At 37.9% G+C, this 21,869-nt stretch overlaps 1 protein-coding gene across 29 annotated transcripts in view; it reads left to right on the top strand.

Annotated features, from left to right (window-relative positions):
- Positions 1–21,869, top strand: part of ZBTB20 (zinc finger and BTB domain containing 20) — an 865,788-nt gene that overhangs the window by 558,759 nt on the left and 285,160 nt on the right. The window lies entirely within an intron of this gene.

Genomic DNA, 21,869 nt, shown 5'->3' with positions numbered 1-21,869 from the left:
CAACAAGTATCTGTCTTCAATACTGGCATTACAGCAGTGAACAAAACAGACACATACCAAAAAAAAAAAAAAAAAACTCGTCTTCAAAGTGCTAATAGTTGGAGGAAAAGGGCAGAAAATAAACAAATACATGCAAAATATAAAGCATATCAGAGGACTGAAAGTACTATAAAGAACAAGAAAGAGAGAGGGGGAAAGGAAGTACTAGGAAAGGGGTGTTTCTTGGATGACTAAAGTCAAAGAATCCTACACATTTAGCAATAAACTTTGAAGGATATGTGAGGATATCTTAAAGTTCCAAATACATTGAAATGACCTTCTGTATCATAGAAAGAACCAGAGCTAAACATACATAAGTAGCAAATTATGTATGAACATATTAGCTCTATTCAAGTTCAGCTTATGTCAAACTTGTCTACAGACATCTCACATGTGCCTAAATTACTCAGCTCTCCCGTTGAAGCCAGATTCATCAGCTTTTAGCCAGCACTGTAGAATTTATTGGGCTTCCCTGGTGAGTCAGATGGTAAAGAATTCACTTGCAATGCAAGAGATCTGAATTCAATCCCTGGATTGGGAAGACCCCCTAGAGAAGGGAATGGCAACCCACTCTACTATTCTTGCATTTTATTATTGAGAATGAAGGACCAATGTCAATGTGATTAGGCGCGGGTAAGATTCTTGTTTAAGTCAAATGATATGATTAATCTTAATAGATGGAACCTTAGCAGAAATAAGACTCAATAGCTATGAGGACCTTTTCTCTACTACTAATGTAGCATCTCCCCCATGGAACCCCAAACCTCAGGGTCTGTGATATAGTAAATACTGTCTATTAAAATTATAATGCTTCTGAGTTGTTTACTGAACTTCCTTCAGGTGTAGTTTATTGACAGAATGATGTTCTTTGGTTGTCACACAAGTTCCCCTGTGATCTAGCCCTAATTTGCCTAAATATTACCAGTTTATTTCTTGCTACTCTCTTTCACAAACCAAATGATTTGCTTTTCCCAATGATGACCTTTTTTGTTCATACAATTTATTCTTCTTGAAATGATTTATTTTCCCTTTGTATACTTTGAAATCCCATCTATCCTTTAACACCTGGTTTAAAGGATTTTCTATGTGAAATCTCTTTCCTTAACCATTTCTTAAGGTCACTTCTCATATATTTTGTCAAGCCAGCTATCTACTATTTATTTATTTATCTATCTATTGATTGATTGATTTATCAATCATCTATCTATATACCCGTCCCCTAAGGTGTTTAATATTTTTATATACTGAATAAATGGATGAATGGTAAAATGGGGGGATAGAGGACTGATGTGGGAAAATGAACAAGCAGTAAAATAAAAGTGGTCCTGAGTAGATCCCATAGTCTTATGAAAAATATTAAATAAAATATAAATGAGCCTTGTTTGAATTGATCTAGAACTGATCTAGAATTGATCTAGTGAGTCTGTCTGGTGGCTTCCAAGCTGCTATTATATGTGCTGCTGTTGCTGCTAAGTCGCTTCAGTCATGTCCGACTCTGTGCAACCCCATAGATGGCAGGCTACCAGGCTCCTCTGTCCCTGGGATTCTCCAGGCAAGAATACTGGAGTGGGTTGCCATTTTCTTCTCCATATGTAAGGTAATCTGAAACAAGGTTCCCTTTTAGAAATTAAGAATACTTATAGCTGATGTATGGAGAAGGCAATGGCACCCCACTCCAGTACTCTTGCCTGGAAAATGCCATGGGCGGAGGAGCCTGGTAGGCTGCAGTCCATGAGGTCGCAAAGAGTTGGACACGACTGAGTGACTTGACTTTCACTTTTCACTTTCATGCATTGGAGAAGGAAATGGCAACCCACTCCAGTGTTCTTGCCTGGAGAATCCCAGGGACAGGGGAGCCTTGTGGGCTGCCATCTATGGGGTCTCATAGAGTTGGACACAACTGAAGCGGCTTAGCAGCAGCAGCAGCATAGCTGATGTATCTGATGTGACTTCCCTGGTGGCCCAATGGCTAAGACTCCACACTCATATCTAAACTACCTCATAAGAGTGCAGGCTCTGCTGACCTCTCTCACTTGATACCCATTGGTATGCTGAGGTTGGATCTTGTTTCCTACCTGAGCTCTAAAGATAATGCATTTAATAAGGCTTCCATGCCTTTGATTAGTTGAATCTGATGCTTTCAAACATCACAGCTTTTCCTAAGATCTGGGCAGCACGTGGTTTATTTTTTAAATTCCATTCTTTCTGAATATTTTCCACATGTAAAAGATGTGCTGAGAAAATTAAGGCATTGATATGACAGTAAGTCCTGGTACCTCAAGAAAAGGCAAGTACTGAGATACAGCCAGTTGTTAGAAGTGAACTGTGGGAGCATGTAGTTTGGCCTCAGTTAGTAACATGACACACTCATATCTGATGAGACTACAAGGAGAAAATAGCACTCCAAGCCCAGAGTCAGGTTTAGTTATGATTTGAAGGTGAAGTCAGTACTATTTAAAGTTTCATTTTATTTATAGGACTCACTAGTAAGTGTAGGGTTTCCAAAAAAGTAGAAGACATAGTTTCTGACCCAGAAGCCTTTCAAAATAATAAACATGAGGAAGCGAATGCAAATATTATTAATACATATGACTGAAACTTCTAACTAAACATTCAGAGAAAGTAGGGCACTAACAAATTTACGTAATTGGAAATCTCAAGTTAAAGGGAATTTCTAACTGTTCTGTATCATGTGTGAGATAGGGCCATCAGGAGAAATACTGTTGCTTACAAATTCCATTGGGCCTCATCACCAGACAAAGGAAAAGAAGGAAAACATCTCAGAAAACTGCTAGAGTAACTGAGCTGAGAAATTACTAGACCAAGGAGGCTGAGGAGAGGGAGATAAGAGAATCTAGAAAGTGCTGCCAACATACAGACTGCTCCCAGTATGACTTTCATAGACCCAACCTCTACCTGAACCCCTGCCTTACATCAAGGCTTCCTCTCAATCTGTTATGAGTCTTTTTTTCTATGATTTTATAATGCAATTGCTCTGTGATTTGATAATAGAAGTTAAGCCTATACATTTTCATAATCACCTTCTCTAGAACACATCCATTATGCAAAGGAGGGAAACTTGTACAGCAATAATGATGATGTTTTATTTTAGGTGTACTAAGTGCTCTCACTTATATTATCTCATTTGGTCCTCACAATAAACCTCTGAGGTAGATGCTATCAATTTTAGAGGCGAGGAAAATGGAGTTCTAGAGAAATTTTATAACATTTTATCTGAGGCTCTCTTTCTCTGTCTCTCCTACACACACACACACACACACACACACACACACACACACAGTTTTAGAAAGATAATGAAGAGAGAAGAAAACTCTGGGCATGATTTGTACCTGTGAGTAAGGAGTCACATAAATCTAATCTGGAAAATAGTCTTAAGTAAGGTTTGAAATCAGTCTGGTATAGATTTGAGTCTTCATCTGCTTCTTACTGCCAACTGACACTTGGCAGTTTTTCAATATTCTTGAATCTGAGATTTTTCATCTGTAATAAAGGAATAATAATAATAATCAAAAGGAGTATTTTAAAAATTAAATGAAATAACTGTAAGTAAACTTCGGAGAAGGAAATGGCAACCCACTCCAGTGTTCTTGCCTGGAGAATCCCAGGAGTGGCTGAGCCTGGTGGGCTGCCATCTATGGGGTCGCACAGAGTCGGACACGACTGAAGCGACTTAGCAGCAGCAGCAGCAGTAAGTAAACTGCCTAACCCACAGAAAGCAATCAATGGAAGTTACCCATAATAAAGATAGTGATTATCAGTCTTTTCTTATTTTCAAGAACAGCAACAATGAAGGTGGAAGATGCTTAAATTTGTAGAGAGGAGGATAAAGTACTTAAAGGATATACAGTAACAGTAATACTCTAGTGTCTACATGGAAGAGAGGGTTAATACTCTTTTTCAGAAAATGATCCTGAGCAAATAAAAGTGTTGTAATCATTAGGTCAGTTGCTAAAAGAAAAAAAAAAAGTATATCACCTCTATGTCTGTGTTCTTCCTTCACTTTTCAAGATCTTATAAGGCCAGATATCTTTCAGAGAAGCATCTCTGGTGTGTTCAGGAGAACAGAGCATTTCTGAGTCCTCCAGAAATGATTTAAGTGCAGATATTACAATAATTGTGGGGCATCATGAGGTCCCCTCAGCTCCAACTCTGTGAAGATCAGGAGGTGGCACAGGTATCACACTTTTCAGAGAGCAATACCAGATGAAGGAAGACCTGTGAAATTTTGAGAAGTGTCACATATAGCTTATGCTGCTCCAAGAATGTCCTAGAAATTAAAAAAAAAAAAAGTGTGGTATTGGAGGGTGTCCAGGGAGCTATAGAGCAAAACATCTCCTGAAACTCTTTTGGGTCCCTCTCCCTAAAAGAATGAAAAGGATCCTTCTTAATTTCTAAAGTAGAACAGAGAAGAGACTTTGCAAACTGGACACAACCCAGCAAAAATTCAACAGTGGTTACTGTTGGGTCAGAGAATTATATGCTTTTTTTTTTTACTTTATTTATGCATTTTTAGTGCTTTCAAATTTCTTATAACTAACCTGAATTACATTTACATAATTTATTTTGAAGATTTTTTTAGTTCCTATATTGTTTTTTAATACAGAGAAAAACAAGGAAGAAGTTCTCTCATAACTTTGCACTCAGATATCCTTATTGGCATTAATTTTTTAATTGAAATAGAATTGATGTACAATATTATGTAAGTTATAGGTGTATATTATAGTAATCACAGCTTTTAAATGTTATAACCATTTATAGTTATAAAATGTAGGCTACATTCCCTGTGTACAATATATCCTTGTAGTTTATTTTATACTAATCATTTTTACCTCTTAATTCCCTACCCCTTTTTGCCCCTACCCCTTCTTTCTCCCCACTGGTAACCCCAGTCTCCACTAGTTTGTTCTCTATATCTGAGTATTCCTTTTTGTTTTATTCACTAATTGCATTTTTTAGATTGCACATATAAGTGATATTATAATCACAGTATTTGCCTTTCTCTCTGACTTGTTTCGCTTAGCCTAATGCCCTCCAAGTCTATCCACGTTGTTGCAGATGGTAAAATTTCTTTCTTTTTATGACTGAGCAGTATTCCACTGTGTAGCCATGTATATAATATACACATAATGTATATACATGCCATATGTTCTTTATTTATTTGTTGATGGACACTTACGTTATCTCCATATCTTGCCAATTATGACAAATGCTATGAACATTGAGATGCATTTATCTTTTCAAATCAGTGTTTTGGTTTTTGTCAGATATATACCCATGAGTCGAATTGCTGGGTCATATGATAGTTCTGTTTCTAGTTTTTTGAGAACCCTCCGTACTGTTTTCCACAGTGGCTGCACCAATTTACATTTATACCAACAACATATTAGGGTTCCCTTTTCTACACATCCTCTCCAGCATTTGTTATTTGTGTTCTTTTTAGTGATAGCCGTTTTGACAGGTATGAGATGATATCTCATTGTGGTTTTGATTTGCATTTCCCTGATGATTAACAATGTTGAGCAGCTTTTCATATGCCTATTGGTCATCTTCATGTGCTCTTTGGAAAAATGTCTATTCAATTTTATACCCATTTTTTTGTTATAATCAGGTTTGTTGTGTATGTGTGTGTGTGTATGTGTTGAGTTGTATGAGTTGCTTATATACATTGCATATTAATCCCTTATTGGTTGTATCATTTGCAGATATTTTCTCCCATTCAGTAGGCTGTCTTTTCATGTTGTTGATGATTTCCCTCTCGGTGCAAAAGCTTTTAAGTTTAATTAGGTCCAATTTGTTTAGTTTTGTTTTTTATTTTATTTACTTTAGGAGACAGATCCAAAAATCATGCTACTGCAATTTATGTAAAAGAGTGTTCTGTATATGGTTTCCTCTAGGAATTTTATAGTATCTGGTCTTACATTTAGGTCTTTAATACATTTTGAATTAATTTTTGCTTATGGTGTTACAGAGAATGTTCTAATTTCATTTTTTTACATGTAGCTGTCCAGTCTTCCCAGCACTTTGGCATTAATTTTTAAACATGTTGAAAAATGAATAATTGAAAAATATCTGATGTTCAGTCACTAAGTCATGTCCAGCTCTTTGCATATCCAGCTCTTCGAAAGTCCATGAATTGCAGCACACTAGGCTTACGTGACCCACTCCAGTGTTCTTACCTGGAGAATCCCAGGGACGGGGGAGCCTGGTGGGCTGCCATCTATGGGGTCACACAGAGTTGGACACAACTGAAGCAACTTAGCAGCAGTAGCAGGCTTACCTGTCCTTCACTATCTCCCAGCATTTGCTCAAACTCATGTCTCTTGAGTCAATAATGTCATCCAACCATGTCCTCCTCTCCTCCCCTTGCCATCAGTCTTTCCCAGCATCAAGTAAAGTTCTCCTCACCCCTCCAATCTTAAGTGTCTCAACATCCTCCCCACAAACAGTATTTATGCATATGCCACTTTGTACCTATATGTGTCCTCATGTTATTCATACAAGAGAGACTATATAGTATATGTCTTGTATCTTGTCATTTAGCATATAAATCTACTTCATTCTCTTTAACAACTTCATGGTATTCCTTGTAGGGGTATACCACAGGTGTTTAATTAGTTGCTAAATATTTGAGGATGATTATTATCAATACTTTTATAATCAGAAAAATTTAATGCCCATTTTTACATATTTGCTAGACCTTAACCTAGAGTAAATCAAAATCTCTCTCTGCTTATTACACAGTCACAGGAGGAAGAATGACAGTGTGTGTGTGTGTATGCGTATTTGTATGAACATGATAGAGATAGTTGTCTTGACCCATAATTTTACAGTATAAAATGTTAGAATGGCCAGAGGTAAGGTGGAAAATGTCTCTGTGATTCTGGCTGAATTGTGGCCTCACATGGAAGTTGGCAGACTTTTTGAGAGCTTTAATAGAGTCACTGATTACAGTATCTGAGATTTTACAGCATTTTCCACTTGAGTTAAAGCTAATTTTGTCTTCAAAATAAAAGACTTCAAAAACACAGAAAATAATTATTTTTCTCATGGAAGGAACTCATTTTATCTCCTATCATAAAAAGAAAAGCACTAAGAAGTGATTGAAAAGTTGATACAAAAACAAAACTCCTTTAGCGTATTTGAGCTGTGGAACTTTGTTCTTCAAGTAACTTCTAATGTCCCTGGTACCCAAGAAAGAGAGAATCAATGAAGAAAAGTAATCCATTAATATATCAAGACTTACTATGATGCTAGTAATGAAGCAAGTGATGCTTTTCAAAACCACACTGCTGCAGGTTAAAAAAAAAAATTACCCACGTGCTTTTGAAAAGGAGGAAGAATTTTGTTTGTGGGCATTGGCATGATTGCTCTATGTAAAATGTGAAGATTGCACAACTCTAATATGGAAAAGTAAATGCACAAGCAAACCATGTTCTAACTATTCTAATCTGGAAAATGTGGTTGCTTTTAATGACACAGTGCATCAAGGTCAAGGGAAGGTGCCCTCAGCAGATGGGAGACTTTCAAAGTGAAAAAGCTTCATTTACATTTAAAATGTATTGAGTTACACATGATTTCTAAGGAACACTTGGTTGTTCTAGTTATAACCCTGGCTCATTTCTGTTATCATGTGTCCAGTAACTGACTTACCTCATATATTTCCCTGGTAGATGTTTTCTGTGGAAAGTCAGGGAGAGAGAGGTAAAGAAAGAAAGTATTCCTCAATGTCTTGTTATAAACTCAGGTGTCATTGCTTTCAGTAGGACTCTGGAAAGGAGACTGTCAGAGGACACATCTGTGCCTTGGCGAAAAACAAATTTCATGGTACCTTGACTTTTAACCTCTAATATACATAGAGAACAGCTTAGAAGTTGTTCTGATGTTTATTTGTACCCATGGTTCCCTGATTTTATGTTCCTTTGTTTTATTTTGAATTTTTCAACATTGAGTTCTGCAATATTTACATTTGAGCTATGTTTTGTTCAGAAATAGTTTGTTGAAGCTATTCTTTATCATGTATCTCCCTTAACTTTTTAAAAACACAATGAAATTATTCAAGGTGATTTAGCATTGGGTAACACAGAATGCCTGCAGAAGGCTTGATCTCATCCTTTGTAAGGCTCTTTAGAGATGAGATGCCACATCTCATGTCAATGGTTTAAAACTGATTTTATTCTTTTTCTTCTTATCCTGCTTCCCATTCTGTGTTCTTTCTTCTTGTCCTTCCTTTCTCTCTCCCGGTTTCATGAAAATTCATTTATCTGTGACATTTAAAGACTCTGTCTGAGAGGTGTCTGGAGCTGTGGCCGGCTGTGTACATCAATAGTTTCTCAGAATCTGGCACTCTGTCAATATTTGGGGGCCTATGTAACCGCACTTAAATGTAGAGCCTGCCAGCTATCAAGCTCTTAGTGTCTCAGTAACGAGTCCAAATGAGTGGATATTAGCATGTCAAATCTTTCACAACTGGCAACACTTGGTAGACAGTATATGGGCATCTTGCATTCGCCCTCTGCACTTTCCTGTTTCCTTCATTTATACGATGTCATTTTCCCCTCTATGTACAAAAAGAGGAATCTAAAATGATTGCTAAAATGAAACTGAAGTCAACAGCATTGTTGCACAGTCTTGATTTGGTGGGTTTTATAGACAGACTTACAATGGTTCCACTTAACAATTTTTTGACTTTACAATGGTGCAAAAGCAATATATATTTAGTAGAAACGTTACTTTGAATCTTGAATTTTGATCTTTTCCTGGGCTAATGATATGCAATACAACACACTCTCCTGATGGTGGGCGTGGCAACGAACCGCAGTTCCCAATCACCCACACAGTCATGAGGGTAAACAAGTGATATGCTTACAACCATGATGTACCCACACAACCATTCTGGTTTTCACTTTCAGTGCAGTATTCAGTAAATGATATGAGATATGTTCAACACTTTATTGTAAAATAGGCTTTGCATTAGATGGTTTTGGCCTAACTGTAGGCTAATGTGTTTTGAGCATGTTTAAGGTAAACTAGGCATAAACTGTGACATTCAGTAACTAGGTGTATTAAATGCATTCCTTACTTAAGATATTTCCAATTTATGATGGGTTTATCAAAATGTAACTCCATCATAAGTCAAGGAAGATCTGTATATAGCTATATACTTTGGCCACCTGATGCAAAGAGCTGACTCATTTGAAAAGACCCTGATGCTGGGAAAGATTGAGGGCAGGATAAGGGGACGACAGAGGATGAGATGGTTGGATGGCATCACTGACTCAATGGACATGGGTTTGGGTGGACTCCGGGAGTTGGTGATGGACAGGGAGGCCTGGCATGCTGTGATTCATGGGGTCGCAAAGAGCCAGACACGACTGAGCGACTGAATTGAACTAATATATACATATATATATATATAGGTGATGTGGAGAAGGTGATGGCACCCCACTCCAGTTCTCTTGCCTGGCAAAACCCATGGATGGAGGAGCCTGGTAGGCTGCAGTCCATGGGGTCGCTAGGAGTCGGACACGACTGAGCGACTTCACTTTCCCTTTTCACTTTCATGCATTGGAGAAGGAAATGGCAACCCACTCCAGTGTTCTTGCCTGGAGAATCCCAGGGACGGGGGAGCCTGGTGGGCTGCAGTCCATGGGATCATGAAGAGTCAGACACAACTGAGCAACTTCCCTTTCACTTTTCACTTTCATGCATTGTAGAAGGAAATGGCAACCCACTCTGGTGTTCTTGCCTGGAGAATCCCAGGGACGGGGGAGCCTGGTGGGCTGCCGTCTATGGGGTCGCACAGAGTCGGACACGACTGAAGCGACTTAGCAGCAGCAGCAGCATATAGGTGATGCACTTTTACTGTATTTTAGGTGTTTCTTTTTGCTTAGGTTATGATGTTTCAACCAGAACTGTTGTTGCCATTTTATGGTAGAAATGCATACATGTAGCTGTCCCTTCATCTCCATGAGGGATTCTTTCCAGGACCCCTACAAATACCAAATTCACAGATGTCCAAGATCCTTCCATAAAATAGCATCCGTGGATGTGGAAAGCAGACTGTATGTTGGGGCTTTCTAAGTAAAATCTTCCTAGACTATGTATCAACCTAGTGTGATAGAGATTTAGCTACATAGTGAAGAAATATTAATGATTTAGAGAGATAAGGTTGTTCTCTGGAACAAAAACTCTTTACAATTTCAAATGCTTCTTAGAGTCCACCCTACTGTACCAGTGAAATGGCCCATTTATAAACTGAATCATTAAAACAGTATTATGTCAACTTCTCCATGAACTGCCTTAGATAATAGCATATTGACCTTTCAGGGTTTGTAAGGGAGACCAATAATAAGGCAACACTATAGTTTCTAAACTATCATGTGCCCTCAACCCATGTGTAACCTGTCCATACCTTATAATGAAAATACTTCAAGAATCTGAACTGTAACAAAAGGAAGTAGAAGATCTTGGAGATCTGCATAATTTTAGGCCATGCTCAGGTCAAATAATCCAGGTTTCCAGATAGCCGAGAGACTATCCTGAAGTTCCTGAAGCCCCTTGAGTGGGTCAGTACCATTACTTTTCCTTTTCCTTTAATCCATTGGACCAGCAATAAATTCTACAGTTGAATGAATTCACCCAAGCTTCATGTAACTCACAGATCTTTCCCAGTCTGGATTTTCACTAAGTCCTTAACATTTGAGCATTTGCTTTCATGTGGGCTGCTATGATCTGTTATATACCGTAGAAGATTTTAGGGTGGTTCTTCTTGGAATTGAGAAAAGAAATGCTTAAGGAACAGCATTAGTGCAGTTTCAATATAACAACTGAAGATAAACTTAGGATTTCCAGGGCTTTTAGTTATACTTCAGAAAGGGAAATACACATATCTATTTGCCTAATAATTAGGAGTTATTTATAAGACTAAAAGTTCATTTTAACTCCAGGTTTTTTATGACATAATACAGAAGTCATCATTTTAATTCCAGGATTTTTATGACATAATACAGATGTCATCATTTTAATTCAATCAGTTGCCATCTTTGGTAGGAGAAAAGTCCCTTGGGAGTTTGTATTGAACTAGACAGTGTGGATGGTCAAAGGAATGTCACAGGGGCTGCAACCACCAGAAATAATCTGGCAGTGTAAGGGTAAGCCTCAAAAAAAAAAAAAAAAATGGGCACAAAAAAAGAAAGAATAGGAAAAAAAGAAAACCTAGGTATACATGGGTATGTAACATCCGATCCCTGCATCAAGGCATTTGATATTTTTCTTTCCAGTTCATTTACAATAGAATATCAGATCAGATCAGATCAGTCGCTCAGTCACATCTGAATCTTTGTGACCCCATGAATCGCAGCACGCCAGACCTCCCTGTCCATCACCAACTCCCGGAGTTCACTCAGACTCAAGTCCATCGAGTCAGTGATGCCATCCAGCTATCTCATCCTCTGTCGTCCCCTTCTCCTCCTGCCCCCAATCCCTCCCAGCATCAGAGTCTTTTCCAGTGAGTCAACTCTTCGCATAAGATGACCAAAGTACTGGAGTTTCAGCTTTAGCATCATTTCTTCCAAAGAAATCCCAGGGCTGATCTTCAGAATGGACTGGTTGGATCTCCTTGCAGTCCAAGGGACTCTCAAGAGTCTTCTCCAACACCACAGTTCAAAAGCATCAATTCTTCGGCGCTCAGCCCTCTTCACAGTCCAACTCTCACATCCATACATGACCACAGGAAAAACCATGGCCTTGACTAGACGAACCTTTGTTGGCAAAGTAATGTCTCTGCTTTTGAATATGCTATCTAGGTTGGTCATAACTTTCCTTCCAAGGAGTAAGCGTCTTTTAATTTCATGGCTGCAGTCACCATCTGTAGTGATTTTGGAGCCCAGAAAAATAAAGTCTGACACTGTTTCCACTGTTTTCCCATCTATTTCCCATGAAGTGGTGGGACCGGATGCCATGATCTTCGTTTTCTGAATGTTGAGCTTTAAGCCCACTTTTTCACTCTCCACTTTCACTTTCATCAAGAGGCTTTTGGTTTCCTCTTCACTTTCTGCCATAAGGGTGGTGTCATCTGCATATCTGAGGTTATTGATATTTCTCCTGGCAATCTTGATTCCAGCTTGTGTTTCTTCCAGTCCAGCGTTTCTCATGATGTACTCTGCATATAATTTAAATAAACAGGGTGACAATATACAGCCTTGACATACTCCTTTTCCTATTTGGAACGAGTCTGTTGTTCCATGTCCAGTTCTAACTGTTGCTTCCTGACCTGCATACAAATTTCTCAAGAGGCAGATCAGGTGGTCTGGTATTCCCATCTCTTGAAGAATTTTCCACAGTTTATTGTGATCCACACAATCAAAGGCTTTGGCATAGTCAATAAAGCAGAAATAGATGTTTTTCTGGAACTCTCTTGCTTTTTCGATGATCCAGTGGATGTTGGCAATTTGATCTCTGGTTCCTCTGCCTTTTCTAAAACCAGCTTGAACATCAGGAAGTTCACGGTTCACATATTGCTGAAGTCTGGCTTGGAGAATTTTGAGCATTACTTTACTAGCATGTGAGATGAGTGCAATTGTGCGGTAGTTTGAGCATTCTTTGGCATTGCCTTTCTTTGGGATCGGAATGAAAACTGACCTTTTCCAGTCCTGTGGCCACGGCTGAGTTTTCCAAATTTGCTGGCATATTGAGTGCAGCACTTTCACAGCATCACCTTTCAGGATTCGGAATAGCTCAACTGGAATTCCATCACCTCCCCTAGCTTTGTTCGTAGTGATGCTTTCTAAGGCCCACTTGACTTCACATTCCAGGATGTCTTGCTCTAGGTCAGTGATCACACCATCGTGATTATCTGGGTCGTGAAGATCTTTTCTGTACAGTTCTTCTGTGTATTCTTGCCATCTCTTCTTAATATCTTCTGCTTCTTTTAGGTCCATACCATTTCTGTCCTTTATCGAGCTCATCTTTGTATGAAATGTTCCTTTGGTTCTCTGATTTTCTTGAAGAGATCCCTAGTCTTTCCCATTCTGTTGTTTTCTTCTATTTCTTGCATTGATCGCTGAAGAAGTCTTTCTTATGTCTTCTTGCTATTCTTTGGAACTCTGCATTCAGATGTTTATATCTTTCCTTTTCTCCTTTAGTAACATGTATAACTTCTAATGAAGAGAGAAACATGCTCTCCTGCTTCTGTCTATACTTAGATATGTTCCTGTGGTCCCAGAGAGGAAGAAAAACAGCAATATGCCATATTAGTCACAAGATTTTTACACCACCAAAACCTCATCTCAAGACACATTAGAGAACATTTTCAGAATCTTCTATGGATGAGTTAGAAACGTGTCTTTAGTACTGTCAGTAAGACTCATCTGTTGGACTAAGAACTTACCCTCCTTTTGCTCTGAACTCATAATTTTATGAGCATACATTATTCTTTATTTATGTTCTTTATTGTATATTATGTGTTTAATGTTAGACACTAATCCTTTCTAGGGCAGAGCAAGAAACAGGAATAAGATGAGAACATAGGATTAGCCTTCAGAATTTATAGTTAGGAACAGGAGGAATTTCGTTTTCTTTTGGATCATTTTTAGACATTCTTTGGAACTGTATTTGAAATTTGATGGGCTATAATTTAGCCATCTCTTTTCATTAATAGTAAAATGTTCTCTTGCCTAAAGCAGGAAAGATTTGGGTTCTTCTTCCTTAGAAATCCCAGCAACTTCTTCAGCTCTTTTCTTTCCTGGTGTATATTTTGTTTACTCTCATAGAATGACATGAGAACAAATGAGAACAGTGGGACCAAATTGCTGGGAATATGTCTGACCCTACTGCAGCATGAAAGACACATATATTACCTCTTCTGCCTTGGCTACCCCTGCCAAAAAAGACATAGCTGCCTGACTATATGGCTGTAATCAACTGAACAGTCGATAGGGTTGTTTAAAAGGTCTATCTTTTATACATACATACATATATATATATATATCTGCTCTTTTTTAACTTCTTTCCCCATAGAGGCCATTACAGAGTATTAAGTAGAGCTCCCTCTATTATACAGTAGGTCCTTATTACTTACCTATTTTATATGTGGTAGTGTGTATGTGTGAATCCCAATCTTCTAATTTATCCTCCCTCTTTATCCCCCAGTGATAAGTTTATTTTCTACATCTGTTACTCTATTTCTGTTTTGTAGATAAGTTCCTTTGTATATTCCACATATAAGCAGTATCATGTGATATTTGTCTTTCTGTGTCTAACTTACTCCACTCAATATGACAGTCTCTACATCCATCTATGTTGCTGCAAATAGCATTATTTTGTTCTTTTTTCTGGCTGCGTAATATTCCATTGTAGATGGGTATCATATCTTCCTCTGTTGATGGTCATTTACTTTGTTACACACCTGAAATTAACACATTATAAATAAACTATACCCCAATAAAAATTGAAAAAAATAAAATCACATTATTAACCTAACAATCAAAATATAAAAATAAAACCTTTTTTAATTAAAAAAAGTTTATCTTAACATAAATTCAAATCCATTCTTATTATGTAGATGAGCTTTGTTGATGCTTCCATGATGCCTTAGTGCTAGGCACCACTAAACTAGAGAACCACAACCCCCACCCCAAAAGGCAGCAGAAGTAAATGGCCCATCTAGTTCCAGCCACAAAGTTACCTTTATTCAGACATCTGCCCTCCTCTATTTTTGGCCAATAAACTGTCATTTTTATTTTTAGTTTATTAGTGACTGAATGGAGAAGGCAATGGCACCCCACTCCAGTACTCTTGCCTTGAAAATCCCATGGGCGGAGGAGCCTGGTAGGCTGTAGTCCATGGGGTCTCGAAGAGTCGGACATGACTGAGCGACTTCCCTTTCACTTTTCACTTTCATACATTGGAGAAGGAAATGGCAACCCACTCCATTGTTCTTGCCTGGAGAATCCCAGGGACGGGGGAGCCTGGTGGGCTGCCATCTATGCGGTCGCACAGAGTCAGACACTACTGAAGCGACTTAGCAGCAGCAGCAGCAGTGACTGAATGATTTTATAATGACTACTGCTTCTGCCTTCCTAAAAATCTGCTTGCTAACTTTTAACTCAAAGTAAGAGGTGTTATTATTACCAAAGGAGTGCTTTTCAGTACTCACTTTGAGATCTACTTTTCAAAAGGGTAGAGGGAGGGAAATAATACCAAATTTCTGAGAATATTTATGAGAATGGGGATCATTGCTTTTGAAAGCCACTGCTTTTGAAATAATCATATGTTCCTCCATAATGAAAGTGTTCTCTTACCCAATAATTATAAAGCAGTTTCTACTCATGTAATAGTGGCTCAGAAGTGACCTGCCTAACTAGCAGTCATGGACCCAGAGACCATCCATGTACCCCAAAGTAATGAATGTTGAATTATTTCTGTGAATCTCTTGGAACTGAATGTTGGGAGTGGAATACCTTGGGTATAAGAATATATTATGCTGTTTAGAAAATATATAATGTAGATTTTTATAGAATAAAATTCTGTAAAGGCAATATATGGGTCAAAATAGACAATAGATTAGATGAAATAATAGATTAGACTAAATATACTATTTTGGAGAAAGTTTCTCTATAAATTTAATAAGTGAGCTGCTTAATAACAACAGTATTATATTTACATTCAATGAAATTCAAAATTAAAGTCATGTTAGAAATTCAGACTCTTACATAAATGGTGCTCTGTGACCTGGAAAACAAATTTACAGTTACCAAAGGAGAAAGGGGTGGGGGAGGAATAAATAAGGAGTTTGAGATTAGCAGATACAAATGATTATATATAAAATCAATAAACAATGTTGTACTGTATAGAACAGGGAACTATATTCAATATCCTATTATATACTACAGTGGAAAAGAATATATGTGTATATATGCACATAACTGAATTACTTTGCTATACACCAAAAACTAACACAACATTGTAAATCAACTATAGTTTGATTTAAAAAGAGTGGCGCTCTGTGGCTGACCACCCAAGAAACAGTTATGGTCTAGCTCACCTTTCTGGTTTGTGAATGATGATACCTTTATATTTACCTTCACTGTCTCTTCTTGCCGAAATGAAACTCACTATTTGGGAAACTACCATTTACAACCATTTAATACTACTATCATGGAGAAGGAAATGGCAACCCACTCCAGTATTCTTGCCTGGAGAATCCCAAGGACAGAGGAGACTGGTGGGCTGCCATCTATGGGGTCGCACAGAGTCGGACACAACTAAAGCAACTTAGCAGCAGCAGCAGCAGCAATACTACTGTCTGCAAGTTATAAACATGGAAGTCTAACCTATGTGCAATAAACTATCCCAGGAAGGCCTTGGTAAAACGTATTTGGTAATCCTTTGACAATAGCAGGACTCTAGGTATTAACCATCTTAAGGCCATGCTGTATAATACTTTGTCTTCTTTCTGAGTCCAATGAGAGCTTTGGTGAACTAAGGCAAAGCTAGAGTTACGATCTGACTCCATGTAAATGGCAGAACTTTTGGTTTTGTCTTAAATGACAAGCAAACAAAAACCATTTCTAAACTGCTAATTTGATGCTAAGAACTTCAGAATTCTCAGTAGTCAATATGGAAAAATGCAGAAATGGTATGTCATCTTGGATTCTGTATTTTTACTACCTTGATTAATAGACACATGTTTTCCAGTATTAACAAATCCAGTGTATTCTAAATCATTGGTAGCAGCATTTCAAAAATCTTAAAAAAAATGAATTTTAGTGTAAAATTATATTTTAAGGAGGAATAGTCAGGGAAGAGTGAAGCAAAATCCCATGAGCAATGGGACACCAGGAATTCTAAACAGTTAGCTGTAAATCACTGTTTTAGATGTCAGACAGGGAATGCATGCTTTGAAAGTAAAGTGCTTTTATGCACAGTTTCCAAATAACAACAGTTTAAGACTTAGATATAACCATCCACTTTAGAAAAAAGATAGTCATTTGAAAGTAACATTCCCTAAAACAGAAAAGCAACAGAATGTTGTTAAATAAAAGCTAATGTTAATATTCTTCAGGAAGAAAAATAAACATCACAAGTGGCAACTCATCCCACTCTCTCATCATTCATATCTGAGTTCATATAGACATGTTGGTTTGCACATCTTTACTAAACTAACACCACATACTTAAATATGAATATCCACGTTTTTTCTTCTCTTTACGGTTGTCTTCTTTCTCTATAAATTCGTTTCATACAAAGAAAGGCTTATAACTTTGTTTTTAAATCTTCTTGCAAGTCATATTTTCCATTATCTATGATGGTTTGGTAAATATCACTGATGGACTGAAAATAAAGAATGGCTAGTTTCAAGGGAAAAACAACATCTAAAAGCAGAGCATAGAAAGTTAATCAAGAGTATAAAATGCAAAACTGAGATTTAAGCATAGTTATAATAGTTGATTATGTAAGAAACATGAAGAATATTGATATTTCTACTATTTCCTCTATGCATAGATCATCACTTTATCATGTTTGTTTGAAATGCAACTGAAATTAGATATGAACACCGGGGAGAGAAAATGTTATTAAACCCCTCCCAGTAAAATTTAAAATTAAAGACATCGAAGCAACCTAAATTGCTTATCCATTCATTAATGGATGAATGGATAAAGAAGATGTGGTATATATATACAATGGAATATTACTCAGCCATAAAAAAGAATGACGTAATGCCACTTGCAGCAACATGGATGGATCTAGAGACTGTCATACTGAGTAGAGAAAGTTACACAGAGAAAGACACACATCATATGACATCGCTTATATGTGAAATTTTTTTTAAAATGGTACAAATGAACTTATTTACAAAACAGAAGCAGAGTCACAGATGTAGAAAACAAACTTATGGTTATCAGTGGGAGATAAGGGGAGGGATAAACTGGGAGATGGGGATCGACATGTATACGGTGTGTGTAGGTACACAGTCATGTCTGACTCTTTGCAACCCCATGGACTGCAGCCTGCCTGGCTCCTCTGTTCATGGAATTTTCCAGGCAAGAATATTGGAGTGGGTTGCCATTTTGTACTCCAGACATATACACACTACTATATATAAAATAGATAACTGAAAAGGACCTACTGTATAGCACATGGAAACTCTACTCATTGCTCTGTAATGACCTACATGGGGAAAGAATCTAAAAAGGTGGATATATGTATAGCAGATTCACTTTGCTGTTTACCTGAAACTAACACAACACTGTAAACCAGCTATACTAAAATAAAATTAATTTTGAAAAAAATATTTAAGGGGAAGTCAAAACATTGAGATTGTTTCATCTTTTAGAAGAAAAAGGTTGAGATAGTGAGCTGAGACTAGTTTTTTTTAAGTAAGTTATGGGAAGTAAGAAATAAGACTTTCTTTTCTTCACTGAGGCCGCATAGTGATGAAATAGGCTTACACTGCAACAGAACATGTTTAGGTTTGAAAATGAGGTAGACTCTTGATAGTGAGGCTTCTAAACACTGAAAGAGGAGTTCTGGGTTTGTCTTCTTGAAAGTGCTTAAACCTAAACAGGGTAAACTCTCATCTTTATGGAATATTCTAAACGTGTCAAAAAGGGAAGAAGCGCCTTTTCTAGGTGATTCTCATGATTCAGGACTTTCTTTTTCTCTCTCTTTTTAAAATCACTATTACTCAGAAACAAACACTGCTAAAAAGCCACCAGCACTACTAAATGTTCTTGGCCAAAGGACAGAAAAAGGACACTTCCGAAAGCAACAGAAGTGCCACCAATGTCTTAGTGGAGAATTCTCAGGAATTTCCCTGTGCTACCCTTTGTTCCATATGATCACAAATATAACCGTCACACTATTGTTGCCATTATTGCCTATAATAATTGATTTACTATAAACTTGGAATTGTGGGTACAGCTGCTGAAACAACTACTTGTGAACAAAGAGATTAGAACTTAGTGTTCGGTGTTCTGTAAATAGGTACAGTAGACTTTTAGTGGAAAAGTTAGCACATTTCACTCTCTGCTTTTTGCTCTCAGTATTCAAAGTCAGACTCATTTCTATTAAATCATTCCCTTCCTGTGACACTAAGTATTTCTGATTCATCTCCAGAAATATGAAACCAATGTGTGTTGGTGGTATTTGCTTAAGAAATAAGGGAAGAAGTCCAGAGTATACAAGGAGGAAAAAAAATATATCCCCAATTTAAAAGAAAAAAAAAACAAACATATAGCTTACCTCTTCCTACCTGCCATGTTCTCTTCTAGGAACTAGAGATGCATGGATAAATGTGCCCATTGCTAAAGAGTGATCACAGACAGGAATGAGAAGCAGACATAGAAATAGAGACCTAGGGCGTGAAGAGATGGGAGTTGGTGAGAAGGAAGGTGAAGAGTACTGTATAGATATGCCCAGGACATTTCTGTTCTATGCCTATGATCTTGGTATAATTATCAATAGAGTCCTTTTACCCTCAAAATGTGGCCTTGTTTGGAGAGTAAACTCTATGGTCACCCTATAAATAGCTGTAGCTGTCAAGTCTGCCTGAGGTGGTCTAGAAAGATCTTCCCCAGGATAGGGCAGAAAATCAAAGAGATTAAGAATGCTTTGCCATTTGTGTTACCTACATCCAAAAAGAAATTATAAAACTGGGTAGACTGACTGCCTTTCTTTTCTCCCAGGGTTGACAGAGGGCTAAAAAAGGTATTTAAGTTCTGTGTGGTGAGAGAAGAGGGACAAGGCAGAAAGATGATCTAAACCCCCTTGTTTGTATATGAAATGCACAAGAGTTGTCATTAAATGAATCATTAAATTACGAATTCCCAGAAGCTTTCAGGATTGGAGGACATGGTTAAAAAAAAAGAACTAGAAGCCATGATGGGGAATTTTAGAAAGACATGTTAAGATTTAATAAAAGGAAGAAGATTTTGTACAAACAGAAGTCCTAGAGCAGGATTGGGTTGCCCGTGAGGTTAAGCGCACCGTGTCCCTGGTGGTGTGCAACAGGGACTGAATGGCCCCAGCAAGCAAACTCAGGCACCAGGTCAAGACTCAGACCACAGGACTTTAGGGTCCTTTACACATTGCCTTGAGATTTTATGATTCTGCATGATGCATGGTGTCTTTTTGAGTAGCTTTTAAGTAAGAATCTTGTGCTTGGGGAAGTATAAATACCAGGAAACTAAAAGTTTGTGTAAGCTAAAACTTCTTATGATCCAGTCTGAACACACACTAAAAACGGACCAAGGAAAGCCACTGCAGATCTCACTGAGCTCATTCTTTGCTACTCGTTCAAGGTAAGCAGCCGTTAGAGGTGTAATACTCAGAAGACGTGCCTCACTCAGACCTCCACCTCTCGGACTCATTTTGAGATAGAACAGCTGCAGTCTTGCTAACCAGTTTGATTTGCATAGCTCTGAGTTACATAGGGAAAACCTGTGGCAAAGCTATCATTAAAGAGAAACAAAGCAGAAGACTGAACAAAGGCTACATTCTGTGCAAAGTTGGAAGTTTAGACTGTTTCAGTAATCCTTGTCATGGTAAGAAAGATGTCCGCCCCTCCCCCACACCTAAAAACAATAGCAGACAAGTGACAAAAGAAGTCTCCCTGGAGGTGACTTAGGAGCAAAGAGTAGGGTGAACTAGAGGCTATGCGTATGAAGAGAGAGAAAGAAGTTGGCATGGACACAGGGAGATGCAGCCAAACACCACCACACTCATGGCACAAAGATACGAATAGGTTAGAATCCCTTCCACCTCTTCCTCAGTGCATTTCAGCCGGACTAGTTCAGGTCCAGGCAAAAGAAACGACATCTTGATGAAGCTCAGCTTTCCCAGAGGCCTAACAAGGATTGCAACACAGTTAAAGTCAGAATAATCTCACCAGGCCTTTTCCATCAAATTCTTGAACATCTACATTTTAAGATGAAAACGTTTTCCAGTAAACTAGGGAGAAATGTCTTCTGCAGGCAGTGGAAGTGACTTTAGTTCTTTAGTGGTTAAGAGTATCAGGGCTTTGGATGAAGGGAAAATAGCGTCACACCTTTGCTACTTACAGATTTATGGTGAAGTATTTGAATTTCTCTAAAGTTTTAGTTTCCACAAGTGAAAAGAAATTGATAATACACACACCATGGAGCCATTGTAAAGATGATATTAGACATGTAAATTGTGTAATGCTTGTAGTGTCTGGGAAATTGATTATTAACAATAAAATTTTTATTCAGCAAGGACAATTATCCATTTCTGTAACATTCTTTAGTCATGCATACCAAGCTCTGCCTCATGTTTCATCATCACTTTCTCGCTGGTTCTTAACACTCTAACTGTTCCAGCTTTGACTTGCTTCCCTAGATATTGTAAGTGTCTGCCTTCTCGCTTCAGAACTTCATGCTTCCATGTTCTTCAAGAGGTATACCTAGAATCATTTAGAAATTTAGTGCCAATAATGGACAAAATTTGAAATCATTAGGAGAAATACATGGCTTCTAGGAAATACTGTTCTTGAGTTCTGAGGGCATTCTTCATGTTTTATGACATTGACCATGAGACAATTCATGACAGGTAAACAAGGAATGAAAGTGAAGTCACTCAGTCATGTCTGACTCTTTGCAACCCCATGGACTGTTAGCCTACCAGGCTTCTCAGTCCATGGGATTTTTCCAGGCAAGAGTACTGGACTGGGTTGCCATTTCCTTCTCCAGGGGATCTTCCCAACCCAGGGATTGAACTTGGGTCTCCTGCATTGTAGGCAGACGCTTTACCCTCTGAGCCACCAGGGATATTATTTTGTACCCTCCTCCTAG

This window comes from Bos javanicus, chromosome 1 (assembly GCF_032452875.1).
Source record: "Bos javanicus breed banteng chromosome 1, ARS-OSU_banteng_1.0, whole genome shotgun sequence".
Taxonomy (NCBI): Eukaryota; Metazoa; Chordata; class Mammalia; order Artiodactyla; family Bovidae; genus Bos; species Bos javanicus.
This window is presented reverse-complemented; position numbering and strand designations above follow the sequence as displayed.